The sequence below is a fragment of the Geotrypetes seraphini genome, chromosome 1 (genome assembly GCF_902459505.1).
Source record: "Geotrypetes seraphini chromosome 1, aGeoSer1.1, whole genome shotgun sequence".
Lineage (NCBI taxonomy): Eukaryota > Metazoa > Chordata > Amphibia > Gymnophiona > Dermophiidae > Geotrypetes > Geotrypetes seraphini.
This window is the reverse complement of record NC_047084.1, coordinates 486,737,157-486,759,228: the sequence shown is the minus strand read 5'-3', so window position 1 is coordinate 486,759,228 and position 22,072 is coordinate 486,737,157. Positions and strand designations below refer to the sequence as shown.

Genomic DNA, 22,072 nt, shown 5'->3' with positions numbered 1-22,072 from the left:
AGCTAGCAGAGATACCCCCTGAAAACCCGCATCAATAAGGTCTAAATCTCACCCAAGCTCGGATCGAGCACCCAACTCAAACCCTACCTGGGATCCATACAAAACAGATGCCCGAAAGCGGTGCCAAATATATGCATACCTATGTCGTTTACCATGTTGCAAAGCGGTAAGTTGGTAAAGAAGCTGCCATTGCAACAGGCGCCTCTCCACCAGGTGCCAGGTGAGGGGCTGTACTTGATTCCAGGAGGAGGCTAAGACCAGTCTGGCGGCAGTAAAAGCCAGCTTGCAAAACAGGGCAGCTCCCCCATCCAGATCCAATTGGTGCCAAAATAAGAGAGCATGTCTCCAGTCTACCTGGATCTGCCTGCCAAGGATCTGAGAAACATGATGGAAAACCTCATCCCAAAAATCCCTCACCCCCCTACATACCCACCACATGTGAAGATAATTTCCCACCTCCCCGCATCCTCGCCAACAAAGACCCCTCACATCCCCTCGCCACCTAGCCAAAGCCTGAGGGGTGCCGTAACACCTAAAAAGAACCTTATATCCGTTTTCAACCAAAAAAGCCGCAATGCCCGCAGAGGACACCTCCCTCCATATATCTTCCCAAGTAGCCAAAGGGATAACAGACCCCCAATCCCCCTCCCAAGCTGTCATATAAGGCAGGGGCGCATCTCCCCGAACGTTAAGGCAGCGATGCAAAGCCGACAAAGTACCCTTCCTGAGGACCAGGCCCAGTAATAATTCAAAAGGCGTCCGTCCACCACGGAGATCACCCACAACTCCCAACGTCTGGAGATAATGAAGCGCCTGCAAATAACAGAAGAGATCTCGAGATGGTAAATCATAACGATGCTGCAGCTCCTCAAAGGACCGTATACGTCTCAAAACCGGATCCCACAATTGGCCCACACATACCAGGCCCCGGCGCTCCCAACCCCCAAACCCCCCAGCTCCACTCCCAGGCTCAAATTCAGGATTATGCCGCAACGGGGTGTACCAAGAATAACGCCTACCCAACAGCAAGCCCCTCCGGACCGTGGACCAGATCCGCAAAGAGGTGACCACTAAGGTGGGATCTCCCCCAGACCGCACTCTCCCAGGTAGCCAGGGACAGTGCAACAACGGGACTCCGGCCGTCAAGTCCTGTTCAATCACTACCCACGGTTTTGGATCCTGCGTCTGCCACTCCAAAAGGGCACACAACTGTGTGGTCTGATAGTACTTCAACACATTAGGAACCGCCAGACCTCCCGCGTTCTGGCTTAAATAGAAAACTTTCCTACTCACCCTCTGCTGACGTCCCACCCAGATAAAACGGAAAATATGCCCTTGTATCCCCTCTAATGTCTTTCTACTCACCCAAAGAGGTAAGACCTGGAACAAGAATAAAAGACGGGGTAAGATCATCATTTTCACTATCTCCACCCTTCCCAACCAGGAGAAATATTGATCCCGCCAGCTATCCAAATCCAACCGAATACGACGAAAGAGCGGGGGGTAATTGAGATCATAGAGAGTAATAGCTGGCGGGCCAAAATAAACCCAGAGGTAGTGAGGGAATGCTTAACCCACCGAAAGTTTAATTTCTAATACTGATTTTATTTTTGGAGGACGTTGTATAATATATATAAATGCCATTTGCCTGTCCCTAGATAGTAGACAGATAGATTTGATGTTTTATTTTAAAATACTGGCGACCAGTGATAATGTGGACTAGGACACGGTTGATTAATTGCCTTATATGTTTTGTTGTTCTTTGTATGGAATTTGTATTTTTGTGGTCATTCGTGAATATTTGTTATTAAGGCATTGTAACGAATAATCAAATAAATAAAGAATAAAAAAAATTAAAATTAAAATAAAAAAAAAAACCCCACCGAAACGGAAAACGCCGCTGCAGAAAGTCCACCCGATCAGGAGACAAATTAACATTAAGCAGCTCAGATTTCCCCACATTAATACGAAATCCCGACACCCCCCCAAAAGCGGCCAACTCCCGCAACACGGTCGGCAGGGAGAGTTCAGGATCCTCAACCGTAAAGAGGAGATCGTCGGCAAAGAGGGTCAGCTTATAGTCCCCCCCCCGGTAACGATATCCCCCTAATATCTCTAGTAGCTCGGATCCGTTGAGCGAAAGGTTCCACCGTCAAGGCAAAAAGGAGCAGGGAGAGAGGGCACCCCTGGCACGTGCCCCGTGCCAGAGAGAAAGAATCCGAATAGCCCCCATTCACCTTAATACAGCTAAGCGGACACGTGTATAAGATACGGATCCAGTCCCGCATCCGCGGTCCCAGCCCAATAGACTCCAATACTTGAAACAAAAATGGCCAGGAGACCCTATCGAAGGCCTTCTCAGCATCTATGGACAAAAAGACCGCCTCCCGAGCCCCACTGCGAGCCTTTTCCAACAAGTTATAAACCCGCCGTACATTATCACCCACCTGCCGACCAACCACAAAGCCCGATTGGTCAGGGTGAATCAACCGGGGAACCCAACTCATCAGGCGATCCGCCAAAATCCGCGTGAAGATTTTAATATCCACTCCCAATAAAGATATCGGGCGGTAAGAGGCACATTGCAAAGGATCCTTCCCTGCCTCAGCCAACACCGTGACCCTCGCCAGTCGCATAAAAAAGGGAAGCATGCGATCCCCGCCCAGAGAGTTAAGAAATCGCAAGAGGGGAGGCAGCAACAAATCTTGAAACCGTTTATAATACCGAACCGTAAAACCATCCAGCCCAGGGGACTTTCTCACTTTCATAGAGCGTAAGGCCTCTCGAGCCTCAATCAACGTAAGCGGGCGATCTAGCCGCCCAACATCCCCCTCCGCAATCCTAGGCATCGACGCCGAGGCCAAATAAGTAGCCCGGTCCTGGGAGGTCGCTTCCGCCTCCGGAGAATAGAGTTGAGAATAAAACTCCACAAAGCGCGCTCGAATATCATCCTCCTTCCTCAGAAGTTCCCCAGAAGCCGCCCTGATCGAAAGAAGCTGATTGCGCGTTTGACGCACTTTGAAACGATGAGCCACCAGTCTACTAGCCTTATTAGAGAACTCAAAATACCTTTGTTGCAAAAGTTGCAGATTAAGGCGCAAGTGCTCCAACTCCAGCTCCCGCAAATCTCTCCTGGCCTGTTGCAACCGCCTGCCCAACCCCACATCCCAAGGTTGACGTTTATGCATCCCCTCCAGATGACCTATCCTATGCAATAACTCAGCGGTCGCCTCCCGACGCAGACGCTGTCTAGCAGAAGCCAACGCTATCAGCCTACCCCATAGGGTAGCTTTCAGCCCTTCCCAAACAGCTTCCAACGAAGCCCCACACTCCAAATTCATATCCAGATATTCCCGCAACCACCCCTCAATCTGAGCCACCACATCTGGATCATCCAACAGACTATCATTAAAGTGCCAGAATTTCCGTCCCGAGCCCCCACCCCCACCAGCAATCCGCACCCAAATAGGAGCATGGTCCGACCAAGTAACAGGCTCAATCCCCGCTAGCTCCGCCCGACGTAGTAGCCCTCGCTCCACAAAAATATAATCTATTCGGGAATATGAGGCATGCGTCCTAGAAAAATAGGTGAAGTCTCTAGTTAACGGATGCAACCAGCGCCAACCATCAACATTTAAGGCCAGGAGGGCCTCCCGCAACAACTTATGATCCCGCCGTCCATAGCAACCAGCACTTCCCGAGTTGTCCAAATGAGGGGCAACCGTGAGATTGAAAACCCCACCCAAGAGCAAGGAGCCCCCTTTAAATCAGAGTATCTTAGACACCAACTCCTGAAAGAAGACACCCTGCCCCTCATTGGGGGCATAGACATTAACTAGAGTGTACAAGCACCCCTCAATTAAGGCTTCAAGTATGATGTACCTGCCCTGTGGGTCCCGGATCACCCTTCTGACCGCACAACTGACCCCCTTACCAATTAGGATACCCACCCCTCCCTTCTTAGTAGTACCCATCCGGGAGGCCCAAAAGGCCTGCGGAAACCTAGAATCTTTAACTAGATGTTCATGTACACCTAACAAATGGGTTTCCTGGACAAAACAGACCGCGGCCCGCAATCTAAGTAACTCCCTATAAAAGGCCCTACGCTTATAAGGTGAATTAAGACCCCTGATGTTATAGGACACCAATTTAAACCCCGCCATGGACCAGATAAAAAACAGCATCAAAAGACCACCTCATAAAGGATCTGCCCCCTCTCCCCCCACCCCCACCCCCCACCCCCCTCCTCCACAGTGAGATTTTCCAGACATCTCACTAATATACAAGGAAGTAAACAGTCCCCAAAGCCCGTGACACAAACATCCATTTCCACACACCCACCATCCCCATCAACATACACCACATCCCAAAATCTACATCCCCCCAACCAGATCACCACTTCCTCCAAACCATTCCTCTCCCACCCGCCGTTCCCTCTCCAAAATCAAACACAGCACTCCCTCCACCCCACTCCCAGCAATAACTCAGGGAGAAAAAAGCCCTCCTCAGCTCCCGAAGCAAAGCCAAAGACCCCCCCATATATGGAAGTCAGGTCTAAGAAGTCCCTACGCAGGAAAGAAGGGTCCAAAGCCAACGCGTGAATCAAGTCCAAAGCCGGAAGTCACAGCCGGAAGTCATCAGGAAGGGCCACTGGGAGAAGATGCAGCCGCCACAATTGGGAGACCCCCCTCCACGATCACCGCGGGATCCCCGCTCCACTCTCTGCCATCGATAAGGGGCTGTACTTCATCCCCCACCTGAGGCTTCCCCCGGGCCAGAGTCATCCAGGATCTCGATCCCCTCCTTCTGCAGCAGGATACGAGCCTCACGCACTGAGGACACCTTGGTATGAACTCCATTAATGGTAATCACCACTCCAAAAGGATAGGTCCAACGATAACGCAAATTGCTGCGTTGCAGAGCCTTGGTAACCTCCCGGAAGGCACGACGCATCTGCAACGTGCTGGTCGCAAGGTCTTGATAGAATTCCAGCCGGTGACCTTCCCGGGTCACCGTGCCCATCTCCCGGGCTCTCCGTAGGACCTGCTCTTTAATCACAAAACTCTAGAGGCATAGCAAATTATTGCGGCGGGTACGATTCTCCAGATCTTCCATCTTATCTAGCAAGGATTGATAATCAGCAGCAACATTATCCAATGTCCGTTGCAACGCAGTCACACTCTCTTCACAGGTGTCCAGTCGTGTCTCCACTACTTCCACCCGCGTGCCCACCTACACCAAGTCTGTACGGAGCTCCTGTACTGCCTCCCGTACCTGCACCGCCTCTGCAGAGATCTCAGACTTCACCTCTGCAATCCATTGCTGCATATCCGCTTTTGTCAGCAGATCCGGAGAAGAGTGCGCTGGGGCGGGCTCATGCAGCATGTCGGCCACCGCTGCGATGCTGTGCTCCAGAGTCGCCGCTTCACTCCTGCTGGTCACCAGGCCTTCGGCGCCATGTGCGCTGCGGCTCAGCGCCTGCTCCATTGTGCGCTGGCCCGGTTTGTCACAGGGGAGCTTTCTACGGGTCGCCATTCCCTCCGTGTACACTTCCCACACCGCGAACTGGCAGGCAAACCGCAATCCAGCTCAATTACAGCCAAGAGACAGTAACAGCTCGGGGCCCGAATGGAGCTCACCAATTAAGCTGCCATTCGGCTCGGTGACGTCACTTCCCTATTGAAAATGAACATTTTCTCTATAGGATTTCTGGATGACTTTCCCAAGATGTCCTATTGAAAATGCCCCTCAGTGTGAAATTAAAATTAAAAATGGATCTGAAAAAATATATTAAACCAAAATATGAATAGTACTATGATAGTGTTGTGTTTAAATGTAAACAATTAAACTGCCAGTGATATATGAGCAACCATATAAATACATAATCTTAAAAGTGCATGGCAAATGAATCTAGAGGTGAGGGCCATTCAAAGATTAAAGGAAGTTGTTAAATTATGCAATAATTGGAACAGAGCTAGCAAAATTCAATATATGTACTCGTTCATTGCCTGTTAGATGGTTTATCCAAGCACCGTGTCGTGCTCAGCATTTAGTCATGTGGCAGCAACAAGGTTAGAAACACGGACGCTCCTTTGCAAGATTGCATCATCAAAGAACAATGTGCACTAGTGTGCTTTCTTTGGGCAGAGGGAATGAAATCTGTGGAAATTCACCGTTGAAATTGACTCAGTATGGACATAGCACAATGAATCAATGAAAGGTTTATGAGTGAGTAAAAAGATTAAAAACGGGAAGAACAGGTGTAACTGATGAAAGTCATTCTGGTCGCCCGTCAACACCATCCGGCTGAAGGGATGCTCATTAGAGAATGACCCGGGGACAAATATTTTCCCATCTATGCGGGAACTCATTTTCCCATCCCAGCAAGTTCTTTTCCTGTCCCCGCCTCCATCTGCGCAAGCCTCAAACACTTTAAAATCATAAGTATTTGAGGTTTGTGCAGTTAAGGCAGATATTACAGGAATGGGGCAGGGGCAAGGACAAAACTCACGGGGCGGGATGGGGAAATTGAGTTCCTGCGGGGATGGGGAAAAATTTGTCCCTGTGTCATTCTCTAATGTTCATACCCTCTGGCCGGCAGACCTGCCTCTCCAAAATGGTGGGCCTTCCCCTTCCCAGTGCATTCTGGGATGCACTGGGGAAGGGCCTAAGGCTTTGACTGACTCAGATGCCTAAGGCTCCTCCCATAGGAGTCCCCTTTCCAGTGCACTGGGAAGGGGAAGGCCTGACATTTTTAAGTGGTGCACCTGCCAGCTGGAGAGCCAGTGTTGACAGGGTGGGGGGTTCCCCGCTGCGGCTGCTCAGCTGATCGCAGCATTTGGATTTCCTTGCTACAATCAGCTCAGCAGCTGCGTCTATTTGAAATGTAGACCAGCATTTTGCTGGCCTACATTTCAGGCATCTGTCGCAGCCCTAGGGAGACGCCTAGAACTGCTTAAGCTCACCTAAGGCCATTTCTTGTCGAAACCACGCCCAGCCTTAGGTGAGCTTAAGTGTCCCGATGCATCCCCCTTAACCGTGAAAAACGCCTACAGTGTAGGCGTCTGCCTTGTTTTTTTGTTTTAGAAAACGTGTATCCCGATTGGCTGATTAGAAAGTGGTAGGATGCCTACTGCCTCCTACAATCAGGATGCCATTTATAGAATTTGTCCCTAAATGTTTGGAAAAAGGTGTTCTCACAACTGCTGAAGGTTTCTATAGCCAGCAATATAGCTGAAAATGGGTATAAGTTGTTCTAAATGTGGTTCTATATACCTGTACATATTTATAATGTTCAAAACTGGTATTGACCAATGATAGAGAAATTGGATGGAACAGGGTAATTTATGGTGGATATGTATAATGTATGACAAGGTAAATCCTGAGCTTAGGTAAATACCTAGCTCTGACCAAGTTTCTAGGGAAATGACCCCTTTCACTAGGAGCCTGCCAAAGTTGAATACAGGACAGGTGAGGCCAGAATCAATGGAGAAGAAAGGGATTTCCTCAAAGCTACCCTATTCATCCTTTTATAAGGAGTCTGCAAAGCTATTACAGCTCACTGAAGCAGCACCTTCTATCACAGCTAGGAGTGGAAAGTGGGGTGGGGCTGGGAATGGGCCTCAGCACACTAGGCAGCCTAGTGGGGGTTGGAAGAAAAGGGAAGGAAAGATGCCAGACCTCCAGGGAAGAGAAGGGACAGATAAATATGTTAGACCACAGGGGAAATGGAAGGAGAGAATGAAGATATGTCAGATCACTAGATGGGGAAGGGGGGAAAGAAGAGAGAGATGTCAGACCAGGAGAAGGGAAAGAGAAGGAAGGGATTCCAGACTAAGGCAGAGGGAGGGGAAGGGACAGAAAGAGAGATGCCAAAGGGGGGGGGGAAGAGGGAAGGAAAGAGGAGAGAGAGATGCCAGACTGTGGGAAGAAGAGGATAAAGATCCTAGACCATAGGAGGGGGACAGGGGAAGACAGATGTCAGCCCACAGGAGAGAGAAAGAGGGAGGAGATGGTACACAGGGATAGAGAGAAAAGGGGGAGAGAGGGAAGACATGGTGCACAGGGATGGGAGGGATGGGGAAGGGAAGATAAATGGAAGAAATGCTGTTTATGGATAGATCGGAATAGGGAAGAAGAAAGAGGGAGGAGTTGGCACACATGAATGGTGGGGAAGGGAAGAGAGAGGGAGGAGACAGTGTGCATGGATAGATGGGAAGGGAAAGGGATAAAACAGGGGAAACAAAACCACAACCTCAAAAGCACAGACCAAAGGGACAATTCCACCTTTGGTCTGTGCTGTAGATGGGAAGGGAAGACATGGACAAGTAGATAGATATGAGGAGGAAGCAGAAAAATGGAAGAAAGCTGAATATTAAAAGTAAAGGGCAGAAAGTGAAGGAAAGAAAGCAGCAAATAGATGAGAAGGCCTTAGAAACAGAGTTAAGAGCACAGACAGCAGGAAGTTCAACCAGAGATTGGGAAAAGATGAGTAGTAAAATAAAATCACCAGACAACAAAGGTAGGAAAAGTGATTTTATTTTCAATTTAGTGATTGAAATATGTCAGTGTTGAGAATTTACATCTGTTGTCTATATTTTGCACTGTTCAGAAAAAAATGTATTTCTGTTTTTCTGTTGTTGTACTGCATGCAGTCTGGTATCTTAGGGTTTCATTTGTGTATATTAGGACTTTTAGTTTGTGGTCCTGTATTTGCATAAGGTTTATCTGTGTTCTGCAGGTGTGACCAATGCCAGGTGTACTGGTAGTAACGAATGTCGTGGTGTTATGGTCCCAAGTAGGAAGGTATTTGTCAGCAGTTTGTCCGAGTTTTGGAAGGCCCTGAGCTTGGGGCCACTTCTGGAGGGCCTCTGCTCATGTGCAGATGTTGATATCACACACATGCGCGCATGTATGTGATGTCATTGTGTCAATGTCCATGCATGCGCAGAGTCCCTCTAGACATGGGCCAGAGCCCAGAGGAGGCGACACAAGGTTCGTGTCGGGGTGGAATGGGATGGGACGGGGCCACGTGCCCTTTTTTTTTTTAAGAGGAAATATGGTAAATCTAGACTAGGGTATGCTCTTCCTTCTCCTGGTCTTTGTATTTACCTGGGACAGGACAGATCCCTAGAATACTTCCAGCCTTTTCTAAGAGGAACTATTGGAAAGGATTCAACCATCTAGTTTGGGTGGATAGGTTCCCTCTCCGCTGATCCAGGGAGTAGTATCGGGCCAATGTGGGTGCATTGCTATAATAGAAAGGGGGAAAAGCATTCAAAAGAAAGGGAAAAGGGCAGAAATGATTTTAAATAGAAGCTGGTTGGAGTTTACACAAATGCTCCCATCCATGTGAACATAGAACTCATACCTGTAGAGGCAGGAGTTTAAGTCCTGAAAGCCTGTGGGAGACTGAAGGACTGTAACTCCAGCGTCTGACAAGGTAAACTAGTCAAGAAGACAGCCAGTGAAGGCTGCCATTTGCAGAATTAATTTTTACTACGAATTGAACAGTATTTGGCATTTTTGTTGGAGACACTTTTCTGTTGGACTAAGTAAAATGCACAGGGCATGAACTATGATGGTCCTAGAACTTTATCTGCTGTATTTTACCCCCAGGACAATAAACCGTGGTAAAGGTGTTCCAAGTTTTTACTCCTTTACACATCCCTTTCATTTGTCCCCTCCAGGATCACTCGGCCTGGTGCAGTGTTGGGGTGTAGGGGCCAGGTGTCCAAATGACACATGCCTTTTGGAAGAAGCTGCTGGACATTTATTATTTAAAAATTTATATACCACATACAACTATGCAGTTTCCATATAATATCAATTGCCTTCCTTAAGACAGCAGAGTGCTGCCTACTCCATTTTAAGGTGCCAGGTATAAAAAAGGAAACACAGAATCTAGCTAACTATATTTGCACAGCAGGTAAACTGCTGTTAGCTGCATGCAGGAAACAGACAGCCACACCATGGGAAGAGTTTTAATAAAACTTGATTTTATTTGCTTAATGTGCAAACTGACAGCCTTGAAAAAATAAGCTTATTTCATAAAATGTGGGACGCATACACTAGCAGGAGAGAACAAGAGACAAGTACTTTGGCATAAAATCTTTATTGCTCTTATAGGGGAGTTTGAAATGTTACAGATAGAAAATAGTGAGGTCTACCTGTATGTAAAATGGGGGTGGGGGAAGAGGGAAATTTAGGGGTGCTGTTTCAAAGGTTTATTAGTCTAGTGTGAGATATAGGGATAATATTGTATTTATGACAGTTGCTTTAAGAGTATACCTCTGAGCGAAATTGTATTGTTACAGTTTGCCATAAACATAACAGTTAACCCCTCCCCCACCACGAACTGTCAAAATCATCCAGGCCAGCAATATGCGAATCCTGTGGCTCAGTAATTGGTATTCTACATTTCTGTAAAAAAGATTCAAGTAAACAACCTCAGCTGAAACATTCTCAGCTTTGACAGAGAAAAACCCCCCACAGCTGTATAATTCTCCTGAGCGCTTTTCTGTCAAATGTAGGTCATAACACTATGAGCCAGGAGGAGACAGATTATTTTTAACATTTGTTACTTAAACAGGCTGTCCTTAGGTGTCCTTAATTCCTGGAGGGATACAAGATATTATGTAAAGGAAAGAGTCCACAGGGCACTAATTGAGTGAGCATCTAATATGGGACTGTATATGCACTAAGACAAATAGAGGGAGAAGCTTAGGGAGAGGTTCAAGCTAGTAAGAGCGTGACTGCTAAAGGCGGAGGGAATCAAACCTCAGATGGTAGACAGCTGCTATGCAAAAAACAAATTTCCAAAAATTGCAGTTTATGTGGACTTCTGTTGATGTCATCTGAGCGATGGTTGCTCTTGCTCTGTTCAGCCCCCACAAAAAAGGAGTCTTTATCCTAATTAAGTATCACTTACATAATATTCCTGAACAATAAGGACAATGGAATGGCATGTAAGTGTCCACGAGAAATAAAGCACTATTTTCAAGCAGCAGCATGTGAAGAAAATGGTAGACCATGCAGCGAAGCTTCGGTCTCTGTGCAGTCAGTTGATGATAGAAACATAGAAGCATGATGGCAGATAAAGGCCAAATGCCCATCCAGTCTGCCCAGGCGCTATCTCCTATTCTCCTTAAGAGATCCCACTTGCCTGCCTCACGCTTTCTTGAATTCAGACACAGTCTTTGTCTCCACCACCTCTATTGGGAGACTATTCTAAGCATCTACTGCCAGTGTTCCCTCTAAGCGGGCGGGTGTTGTGAGCAAACTTTTTTCACTGTGAGCTAAAAATATCGGGCGCCAGCAAGTTATGAGCCAAATAAATATGTTGCTTTCTACCACAGAACTTCCTTACGTTTGTATGGAATCTATCCCCTTTCAACTTTAGAGAGTGCCCTCTCGTTCTCCCTGCCTTAGCTACTAAGTCTATTCCCTTCAGTACCTTGAATGTTTCTATCATGTCCCCTCTCAATCTCCTATGCTCAAGGGAGAAGAGGCCCAGTTTCTCTAATCTTTCGCTGTACGGCAACTCCTCCAGCCCCTTAACCATACGTGACAAAAAATCAATTCATGTAGCAAATGCTACATTTATCTTTTGGCATGGCCCATCATGTAGCAAATGCTATAACTGATGGGCCATGCCAAAAGATAAATATATATATACTAAAAAATAAAAAATAAAAATAAATATATACTAGGAGTAAAGGGGCATGCAATAAAGCTTTTAAGTAGTAGATTTAAAACAAACCTGGGAAAATATTTTTCATTCAACATGTAATTAAAAAAAGATTTGGATAATTTCCTTAAAAAATCTGCATGACATTATTAAGATGGACTTAGGAAAGCCCACTGCTTATTCCTAGAATAAACAGCATAAAATCTGTTTTACTCTTTTGCACTGTTGTGCTTTCAGCAAAATGTTTTAAACACAAAAACAGAAAATCACATGCACAGGCATTAGGTCACCCAGGCATCTAGAATTAGCAATCTTGCACAGCCAGCCTATGATTGACAGGAGCTGCCAAATCACATTGAAAAGGATGATAAGGAAGGCAGATAAGAGATGGTGGAAGGAAGACAAAACGAAAAGGCAAGAACAAAACTGAAGTAGAAACGAGCCAAACATACAGTATAGCATACAAAAAATGTATGTTTTCCTTTGGCTTCCAAAAACTGATTGGCATCCAAGTTCCCTAAAGTTTCACACAGTCATCTTCTAATAATGTCACCATATACAGTTGGCTTGCCAGAAATATGTTTAGGATGCCACTGCAACTCTACCAACAGCATATTAACTTAACAGTGTAGCTTCAAAATAACTGCATCTCTATCCTTCCCTCCCCCCTGTGGTTTTTAGCATATCTCTCTTCTCATTTCCTCCACTCAGATCTGATCATTCTCTGCTCTCTCTTCCCTTTTCTTCTCTGGTCTTCCTTCTCTATTTTCTGCCTCCATCTAAATTAAATTCTTTCTTACTATTTAGTCCCGTTTCCCTCTTTTCACTGTGTCTACACACAGCTTGTCACCCCTTTCCCTCACCCCTCCATTATCTTACTATTTTCTTCCCCCTTTATTTATCTCCTCCTTCCATCCAGTATGTGTTCTTTCCCCACTTCCATTCAGCATCTGCTCTCCCTTCTCAACTGACATCCATCTGCCTTCTGCTCTCTCTCCCTTCTTCTCACTTCCATCATCTGTCCCCTTCTCTCTCTCTCTCATCTCCTCCATTCCATCATCTGCCCCTTCTCTCTCTCTCTCTCTCTCTCCCCCCCCCCCCAACTTCCATCATCTGCCCCCCTTCCCCTCACCTTTGTGGGTCACTTTCTTTCCCCTGAGGGTGGCTCATGTCACAGGGGAAGCTTTGGCCGAGCAGAACCGGTTGATTGACAGTGGAACTTACTTGATTGATGTCGATGCTGGGGCCCGTTGCCGTTTGAAGGGAAAAAAAAAAGGTGGAAAAAAGGAACCTGTAAAGGCGAGAGGAAGGGAAACCTCCAGGACAGCTGCTTTTTGCCCTCCTTCAGCGGCCCAAGAGTTCAGACCAGCAGCGGCAGCTCTGTATGCTTTTAACTTCGGCACAGAGCTGCCCCTAATCAATAGTTTAGCGCGGTTTCATGAGGCAGCCTCGGGGCCTTTGATAGCCGGCCCGCTTCGATGATGCGATGTGGGCCGGCCTAGCAAAGGCCCCGAGGCTGCCTTATGAAACCGCGCTAAACTATTGATTAGGGGCAGCTCTGTGCCGAAGTTAAAAGCATACACAGCTGCCGCTGCTGGTCTGGAGGTGCGGAGACAAGGCAGGAGGCAAACGCGGTGGAAGGCAGGAGTCCCGGCGAAGGCAGGAGTCCCGGCACAGCGACTACAACAGGAAGTTGCAAGTCAGCTGACGCCGGCCTTTCGTTGCGGCGGGGACCGAATCCTTCGCGGACCGGCAAGATTTTGTTTGCGGACCGGCGGTTGAAGTGCGCCAGCGCACCCCAGCGCAGCTTAGCGGGAACACTGAATATTTAGTTGACCCTTCCTGTAAAATATTTCCTTAGATTACTTCTGAACTTATCACCTCTTAACTTCACCCTATGCCTTCTCATGCCGGAGCTTCCTTTCAACTGAAAGAGACTTGCTGCATGTACATTTATGCCATGTAAGTATTTAAACATTTCTATCATATCTCCCTCTCTCTTGCCTTTCCTCCAAAGTATATATATTGAAATCTTTAAGTCTGTCCCCGTATGCTTTATGATGAAGACCATCGACCACTTTCGTAGCCTTCCTATGAACATATTCCTTTATATTTTTTTGAAGGTGCACTCTCAAGAATTGTACACAATATTATAAATGAGGTCCTATGCATCCTAGTATTCTTCTAGCTTTTGTCATTGCCTTTTCAACCTGTTTGGTCATCTTAAGATCATCACATACTATCACACAAGAGTTCTGCTCCTCTTTCGTGCACAAACGTTCTTCACCCCTAAACTGTACCATTCCCTTGGGTTTTTGCAGCCCAAATGCAAGACCTTGCATTTCTTGGCATGAAATCTTAGCTGGCAAATTTCAGACAATTCTACAAGCTTCGCTAGGTCCTTTCTCATGTTTTCCATATTACCAAGGGTGTCTGCTCTATTGCAGATTTTGGTATCATCCTCAAAGAGGCAAATCTTACCTGACAGCCCTTCAGTAATATCTCTTACAAAAATGTTAAGCTGAACAGGCCCAAGAATTGACTTTTGAGGCACACCACTGGTAACATCCCTTTCCTTTGAGTGATCCTCCATTGACCACTAACCTCTGTCACCTTCCACTCAACCAGTTCCTGACCCAGTCCGTCACGTTAGGGCCCATATCAAAGGCACTCAGTTTATTTATTAGATACCTGTGTGAAACACTTTCAAAAGCTTTACTAAAATCTAAATACACCACACCTAGCGCACTCCCTTTATCCAATTCTCTGGTCACTTAGTCAAAGAAATTGATCAGATTGGTCTGACAAGACCTGCCTCCAGTGAATCAACGTTGCCTCTGGTCCTGTAATCCACTGGATTCCAGATACTGCACTATTTTGTTTTAAAAGTGTTTCCATTAATTTACTTACCACAGAAGTCAGACTTACCGGCTGTAGTTCCCTACTTCTTCCTTACTTCCACTTTTGAGAGAGAGACCACATCCGCCTTTCTCGAGTCCTCCGGTACCACTCTTAATTCTAGAGAAGCATTGAAAAGGTTAGCTAGCAGAGTCATCAGAACATTTCTAAGTTCCTTCAGTAGCCTTCAGTAGCCTCGGCTGATCGGGATTCCCCTGCCATGATCAGCTGATGGGAAGCCTTTAGTCGGGTACCACATGCTATGCTCTTGTGCATTTTTCATGTGGACATCTTTGTATTAGAAAAAGATAAGACGTACCAGGGACCAAAATGTCTAGAGAGGGGAGACATGATCGAGACGTTCAAATATGTCACGGGCCGTATCGAGGTGGAAGAGGATCTCTTTTTCCTTAAAGGACCCACGACAACAAGAGGGCATCCGTTGAAAATCAGGGGTGGGAAATTTCATGGCGACACCAGAAAATATTTCTTCACCGAAAGGGTGGTTGATCGCTGGAATAATCTTCCACAACAGGTAATTGAGGCCAGCAGCGTGCCAGATTTTAAAAAAAGATGGGATTGGCACGTGGGATCTCTTCATGGAGGTAGTTAGGGGGTGGCCCTTTTCTGCCGTCATGTTCTATGTTTCTATACACCATCCAGCCCCATTGCTTTGTTCTCCTTCAGTTTAGAAACTCCTCATGAACACAAGCCTGTGAAAATCAATCAGGGTCTATCACACCTCCAGGCCTATTTGCATTTGTCTTTTGCGGTCCCACTCCCAGTGCTTCAGCTGTGAACACAGAACAGAAATATTTCTTAAGCAATTGAACCTTATCTTTATCGGCTTCTACATAATATCTCTCCTTCACCTTCGAGTCTCACAATGACACTTTTTCCTATCACTAATATATCAAAAAAATATCTTGTCATCCCCGTTTTACTGTGTTGGCTATTTTTTTATTGTCATTTCAAATATAATAATTCAATTTAGAACACAAATCATAAAAGTTAAATTAAACAGAAATTTTGTATCATAATTTCAAACAGTTGAATTTCCTATAAGCCCCCTATAATGAAGAGGAAATCTTAAGGAAAAGAGGCATTATTCATAACAGGAAAAAAGACGAAAACTTTAAACAAAATTAGGCACCTAGACTGGAGTCCTTTCATTCTATTTCTTCCCTTTAAATTGCAGTATACGTGGACTTCTGATGATGTCATCTGAGCAATGGCTACTCTTGCCTAAAGCTCTGTTCAGTCCCCACAAAAAAGGAGTCTTTATTCTTATTAAGTATCACTTGCATAATATTCCTGAACACTTGGGATTGAATTGACCGTTTATTCTCAAGAAAAGCCTTGAAATGTTTTGGGTCATATAATAGGTATCTATTAGATTCAAAAAGAATTAAATATTTACAAGGAAAACATAAAAAGAAATAAGCACCCAGGGATAATACCCGAGGATGAAGCAATAGAAATTGTCTCCTTTTCTCCTGTGTACCTACACAGACATCAGAAAATATCCTTACCTTCCCACCCAGAAACAACTTATCTTGGTTACGAAAAAAGAACCTCATCACCCAGTCCTTATCAGACTCAAAGACAAAAGTCACCAAGACAGTAGATCTTTTACGCTCTTCTTCTATAGATGTTTCTAAAAATTGTGTTAAATTTAAGCTAGCGATACCTTGTCTCGAGGTTTGCCGCTTCTTTCCAAGCAAAAAATATGTTTGGGAAACAGGAGGGAGTGCTTCCTTAGTTACCCCCAAATTCTCTATCAGATATTTCTTAAACGTTTCTATAGGGGCTATCTTTTTTACCTAGGAAAGTTCACCAAATGGAGGTTTAACCTCCGTGTGTAGTTCTCTAACTTTCCCACTTTGCTCTTAAGTCCCACGTAGCCTTGTCCAAGGACTTAGATTTAAACACTTTTAGGTCTTGTTGTATTTCCTCAACTTTTCTTTCCAGTTCAAAATTCTTTGCCTCCTGGGTGACCAGGCGTATTTTACAATCTTGTAAGGAAACGTCTACTAAAATTTTATTTCCAAGGAAAACTTTTTCCAGTCGGGAAACTGCATCCCAGATAGATTCTAGTGTAACATTGGTAGGTTTAACCATAGGGGAGAGAGAGGGCTCACTGTCCTTCTGTTGATTCTTCAATTCCTCTCCTAAGGAATCTGGTGATAATTGCCCACCCAATTCTCTCGGAAGCTCCAGCTGTCCAGGAGAAGGTTCCGGACACTCTCCAGTGACGGCTTTACTTCCCCTAACAGCTCCCTATAAACTCCGGTTGTCCCCTCTGCTCAATGTTTCTCTAGCCACTAGGCTACCTGCCTCACTCGGCCCCATCGATGACTCTAGGAGCTTCCCCATACCTGGATCTGAGGGTGGAAGTCTCTCCTCCAGGCTGAGAGTAACATTCAGCTCCGGTGAGGCTGCCTCACTGCTAGCACCGGTTCCGGGGGGAAATGCTGACAGGACCTCTTGATGGACGAGGCAGGAAACACAGAGGACTCCGAAGGGAAAGTCCTCGTTTTCCCTTTTCTTTTGCCCATCTTAGAAGTAAGTTAACAAATAATTAATGAAGGAAAAAAGTTTTGTCTCCAAAGCCCAAGTCAGTGCATCCATCTAGTACGCCATCTTGATTTCCTCTTCCGTGTGCTGGCTATTTTTCCTTCCATTTCCATCTTTGCTTTCCTGACTACTCGACCAGACTCTCTCACCTTTTCCAGATATTTTTGCCTGCCTTCCACTTTCTATGATCTTTTGTAGTTTATGAAAGCTAACCTCTTTTTTCTTACCTTCTCAGCTACTATTTTGAGAACGAAATAGGCCTTCATTTCCTCTTACTTTTATTTACTTCCTTACAAAATGGTTTGTTGTCCTTACAATAGCTTCTTTCACTTTTGCCACTGCTTTCCTACTTCTTCCAGATGTTCCCATCCAGACAATTATTTGACATAATCCCCCATCTGAACAAAGTTAGCTTTTTAAAAGTCTGGTAACCTTTACTTTTGAATGAATCCTCTCTTTATACCTTTCTTAATATTAAACCATACCATGTGGTGATCACTGGATGCTTGGTGATCACTGGATGCTAGATAATCATCAGCACTGAAACATCAGAAACACTTTCTGTTAGTAAACACTAAGACCAATATGGAACCATCCCACATGGGTTCCATTACCTACTGCTGGAATAGTTCTTCGTGTAGAAGATAAGGATATCCCAATCAACATCTGGCATGTTAAAATCACCTATCAGTAATACTTCCCCTTTTATAGCTATATTCTGAATGTCTACTATTAAAGCTCTGTCCACTTTTTCTGTCTGTGAAGGAGGCCTCTATATCACACCAATGTAAATACATTTCTAAACAGAGACTTTCCTCAACTGCTATCTGTGACCTAATATTATCTTATGCTGCAAAATGCAACCTAAAATACTAATCTATCTAGACTAAAACACTTTTTATATAAAACCCTAACACAGACTCTAAAGGCTACACTATTGGCTAAACCGACTTTGCTGAAAAAGCAGACTACTGAACTAAAAAGTAAGAGACAAGAACAATGAAATAACCTGCTGAAGCCTAAGTTTACCTTTTCCCAAGTTTGAATACTAAAATATTCCAAATGGAGTTTCCCTTCCCCTTAGCAGATGCACAGAGTGCTGGGGCTGTCAAAGCAGGATAGGTTTCATGACATTACAGCTTGCTTTAGTTCTTATTCGGTTAAACAGCAATTTTTTACAGCAGCACAGAAGACAGGAACCATCAAGTATCAAGGATCTGCAATAACTTTATTTCAAGATCTTTCTTCCCTGACGTTACATATAAGGAGAAAATTTCGAGATGTTACAACTTTATTGAGGAGGGAGCATGTCAGATATACATGGCTTTTCCCTTTTGGTTTGTTGTTTCTTATAAGTGGTAATTCTTATCGGGTGAAAAAAATTGGAAAATCTTAGTAGGTGAAAAATCTGATTGAGGCACATATGTATTTGAGAGTGAGTTTGTGGAAGGAGCCTAAACCGCCTGCATAACTGATGACGACATACCCTGAAATACCAAGATGGAGATAGGTTCTTGATAACAATAATAAAAACAGCAGACTAAATGCCAATCTGCAGAATTCACAGGATCTATGTCTACTGCATCATGATTGCCTTGAGGTTATCGGCTTTCTAGTCTTACTATAACTATGACAGGATGTTTGAGAGGATCTGGTAAAGCACAGTTACTTACCATAACTGGTGTTATCCAGGGACTGCAGGCAGATATTCTCACATGTAGGGTGACATCATCCATGGAGCATGGTAAGGACAGTATTAAAAGTGAACTGTCACTTTAAGTTTTAAGAAACTTTGCGACTGCCCTTACCAAATATGCCTTCTGCCTGATGTTGGCTCATGGTTCCTCAATTCTGTAAGCAAGCTAAGAAGCTAATTAGGGGAGGTGGGAAGGATGTGAGAATATATGCCTGCTGTTTCCGGATAATACCTGTTATAGTAAGTAATTGTGCTTTATCCTAGGACAAGCAGGCAGCATATTCTCACATGTGGGACTCCCTAGCTTACTGAAATGGGATGCAGGGAGAGATAGCCATTAGGAAGAAAATAAATTCTGTAATATTGCTTGGCCAAAATGACCATCTCTTCTTGAATAGGATTCTACTACTAGTACTACTATTAATTATTACTATAGTGCTACCAGATGAACGCAGTGCTGCACAGTCACAAAGAGTAAGAAAGCAGTCCCTGCTCGAAAGAGCTTACAATCTAAACAGGCAAGACAGACTCTTGGAGAAGAAGCCAGGCCGAATGGCAGAACTTTGTACTGGAAGTGTTGATGAGCTATGCGAAACCATAGAAACTTTCTGAGAGCAGGATGTATGGATATATGTGTGTAAGCCTGTTTGAGGTCCAGAGAGTATAACCATTCATTTTGTTCTAGAAGAGGGTATAAAATCCCTAGAGATAGTATGCAAAACTTTTCTTTGACTAGGTATTTGTTTATGTCTCAGAGGTCTAGAATTGGTTGAAGACCTCCCAGCTTCTTTAGGATTAGAAAATACCTGGAGTAGAACCCCTGATTTTTCTGGGAATAAGGAACTACTTCTATGGCATTTAGCTGAAGCGAAGCTTTGATTTCATGAAGAAGGGATGTCTGTTGTGATGTGAAAGAGAGTTCAAGTTCAATTTATTTAATATACCACAAATATAAAAGAAAAATGTTAAAATTTAAGCATTTTACAATAAGTATAAAATAAGGGAATAAAACAATACAAGACAAACTATTACATTTAAAGGAAAGAAAAAAAAAATTAGGGTCCCCATAATGTAAACAAACAAAAAAAGGACTCTTTTGGAGGATGATTTGGAGGTATTGTTACGAAATGGAGTGAGCAACCCTCCTTTATGACCTTGCGGACCGAAGAATCCATCGTGATGAGAGTCCAACATCAATGATATAATTGTAGTTGACCTCCAATAGGTTGGGGAAAAGGCTGAGATGGAGATTTGGTGGCCATGCTCTCTAGAAGCACGTCAAAAAGACTGAGCTGGCTTTTGAGGAGCCGAAGTCTGGGTCTTTTGAGGTCGCTGCTACTTTTGTCTCTTCTGTGGTGGCGGTTTGGAAGAAGAGGATGTGGCAGAGTATTGTCTCTTGTAGAAATAAAGAGCTGGTTTTGGAGCAGACTTAGATGTTTGACTCTTAGTTTTTGATCTATTCAAAGAATTCCAAATTTGCTCATGCTAAGTCAGCTTTTGAGTAGCAGCCTCTATTCTATCACTGAAGAGTTCTTCCCCCAGGCATGGAATGTTGGCTAAAAAGGTCCTGAAGATTAATATCTAAGTCAGAGACTCATAGCCAAGCAAGATGTCTTATAGCAACAGACATGGCAGATGCTCTGGATATTTCAAAAGCATCAAATGCCATCTGTGCCATATATTTTCTGGTATGAAGGAGACTGAGTGGTCTGCTGAAAATCCACAAGATGATCTGGGGAGAATATACTGCTCAAAGCCAGCCAATTTCTTTACAAGATATTTAAAATAAAATGACTTGTAGAAGTTGAAATTAAGCACTCTTATTGGCCAACATAGATGGTGACCAAATTTGTCCATAGAACGACCTTCATGCCCTGCTGGTATAGAAGCATAAACTCTGGTACTGGAGTATTTTTTAAGGGTCGATTCCACAAACAACAATTGATGTTGTAGTTGCAGTTACACTGTGGTTCACATGGTGGGCTGTTTTTCACGTTCAGACTTTAAAAAGTTCACGTGGGTGGAATTTTTTATGCCTATGATATTATTTAGGATAGCTTTATGATTACTATATGTATGGCGTGTCACATTAGTTTGAGGCTCTTTTCTCCACCTTGTTTTTTTTGATCTATGAAGTCTCTAGTGGTAGGCCCTCCACTGGAGACATTATAACAAACTTCTATTGGAGATTGTTTTGTATGATTAAATAGCATAATATGCCATATTATCTTGCATGATTAAACAGTGATGAAAAATCAGCTTTTAATTCATATGAAATGGTAAAACTGATTAAAGCCCTTAATATACAAAATGCACAATTGCTTTTGTTAACTATTCCTCTAAATCAGTGGTCTCAAACTTGCGGCCCACAGGCCGCATATGGCCCACCAGGTACTATTTTGAGGCCTTCAGTATTATAAAGAATGATTCTTTATGGAAAACATGTGCCTTAAGTGTCCGGCGGTCACATCCAGCGGTCGCTATAACCTCACACAAGGCCTTCCTGTGTCTGTATGCGATTGTGAGGTGGAGTCCAATCGTGTGCAGACGCAGGAAAGCGCTTGCTTGAGGCAATGAGGCAGTGAGGCAGGCAACATTCCAGAACGTAAGGTAACCATAGGAGGCAGTGTAGCTTGTACGTGTGTCCAGTGCTGGAGAAGGTGAGAGCTGAAGGCGGTTGCGGGTGCGACTACTGGACACTAAAGCCACAAGTTTTCTATAAAGAATCATTCTTCATAATACCGAGGGCCTCAAAATAGTTGGTCCAAAATCTTGTCTCTTGCAGTTGATACTTTGATAGTTTTTCACTTTCTGCATGTTGCACTGCATTCGGCTGTGTATAGCTGAAATTATCAGAAGCAATTAAGGAAAGATTTACACTTTCCCCTCCCCATTCGCGGTTTCGGCAATCGCGATTTCACATATTCGTGATTTTTTGAGGAGGGGGAAAAAAAGAAAAAAACAACCATCGTTAAGTCTTCCCCCCGGCATCCCGGCCTTACCTGGTGGTCTAGCGGGCTTTCGGGGCAGGAGCGATCTTCCTACGCTCCTGCCCCGTGCAGATCGCCATTAGGAAATAGCTGTAGGGAGTTCCCGTCGTAGTCTCGAGAGACTACGGGAACTCACAGCAGACATTTCCTAATGGCGATCTGCACGGGGCAGGAGTGTAGGAAGATCGCTTCTGCCCCGAAAGCCCGCTAGACCACCAGGTA

General features: G+C 44.6%; 1 protein-coding gene across 1 annotated transcript in view; it reads right to left on the bottom strand.

Moving 5' to 3' along the window:
• The window catches only part of SHOC1 (shortage in chiasmata 1), a 283,884-nt gene that overhangs the window by 108,557 nt on the left and 153,255 nt on the right, over positions 1-22,072 (bottom strand). The window lies entirely within an intron of this gene.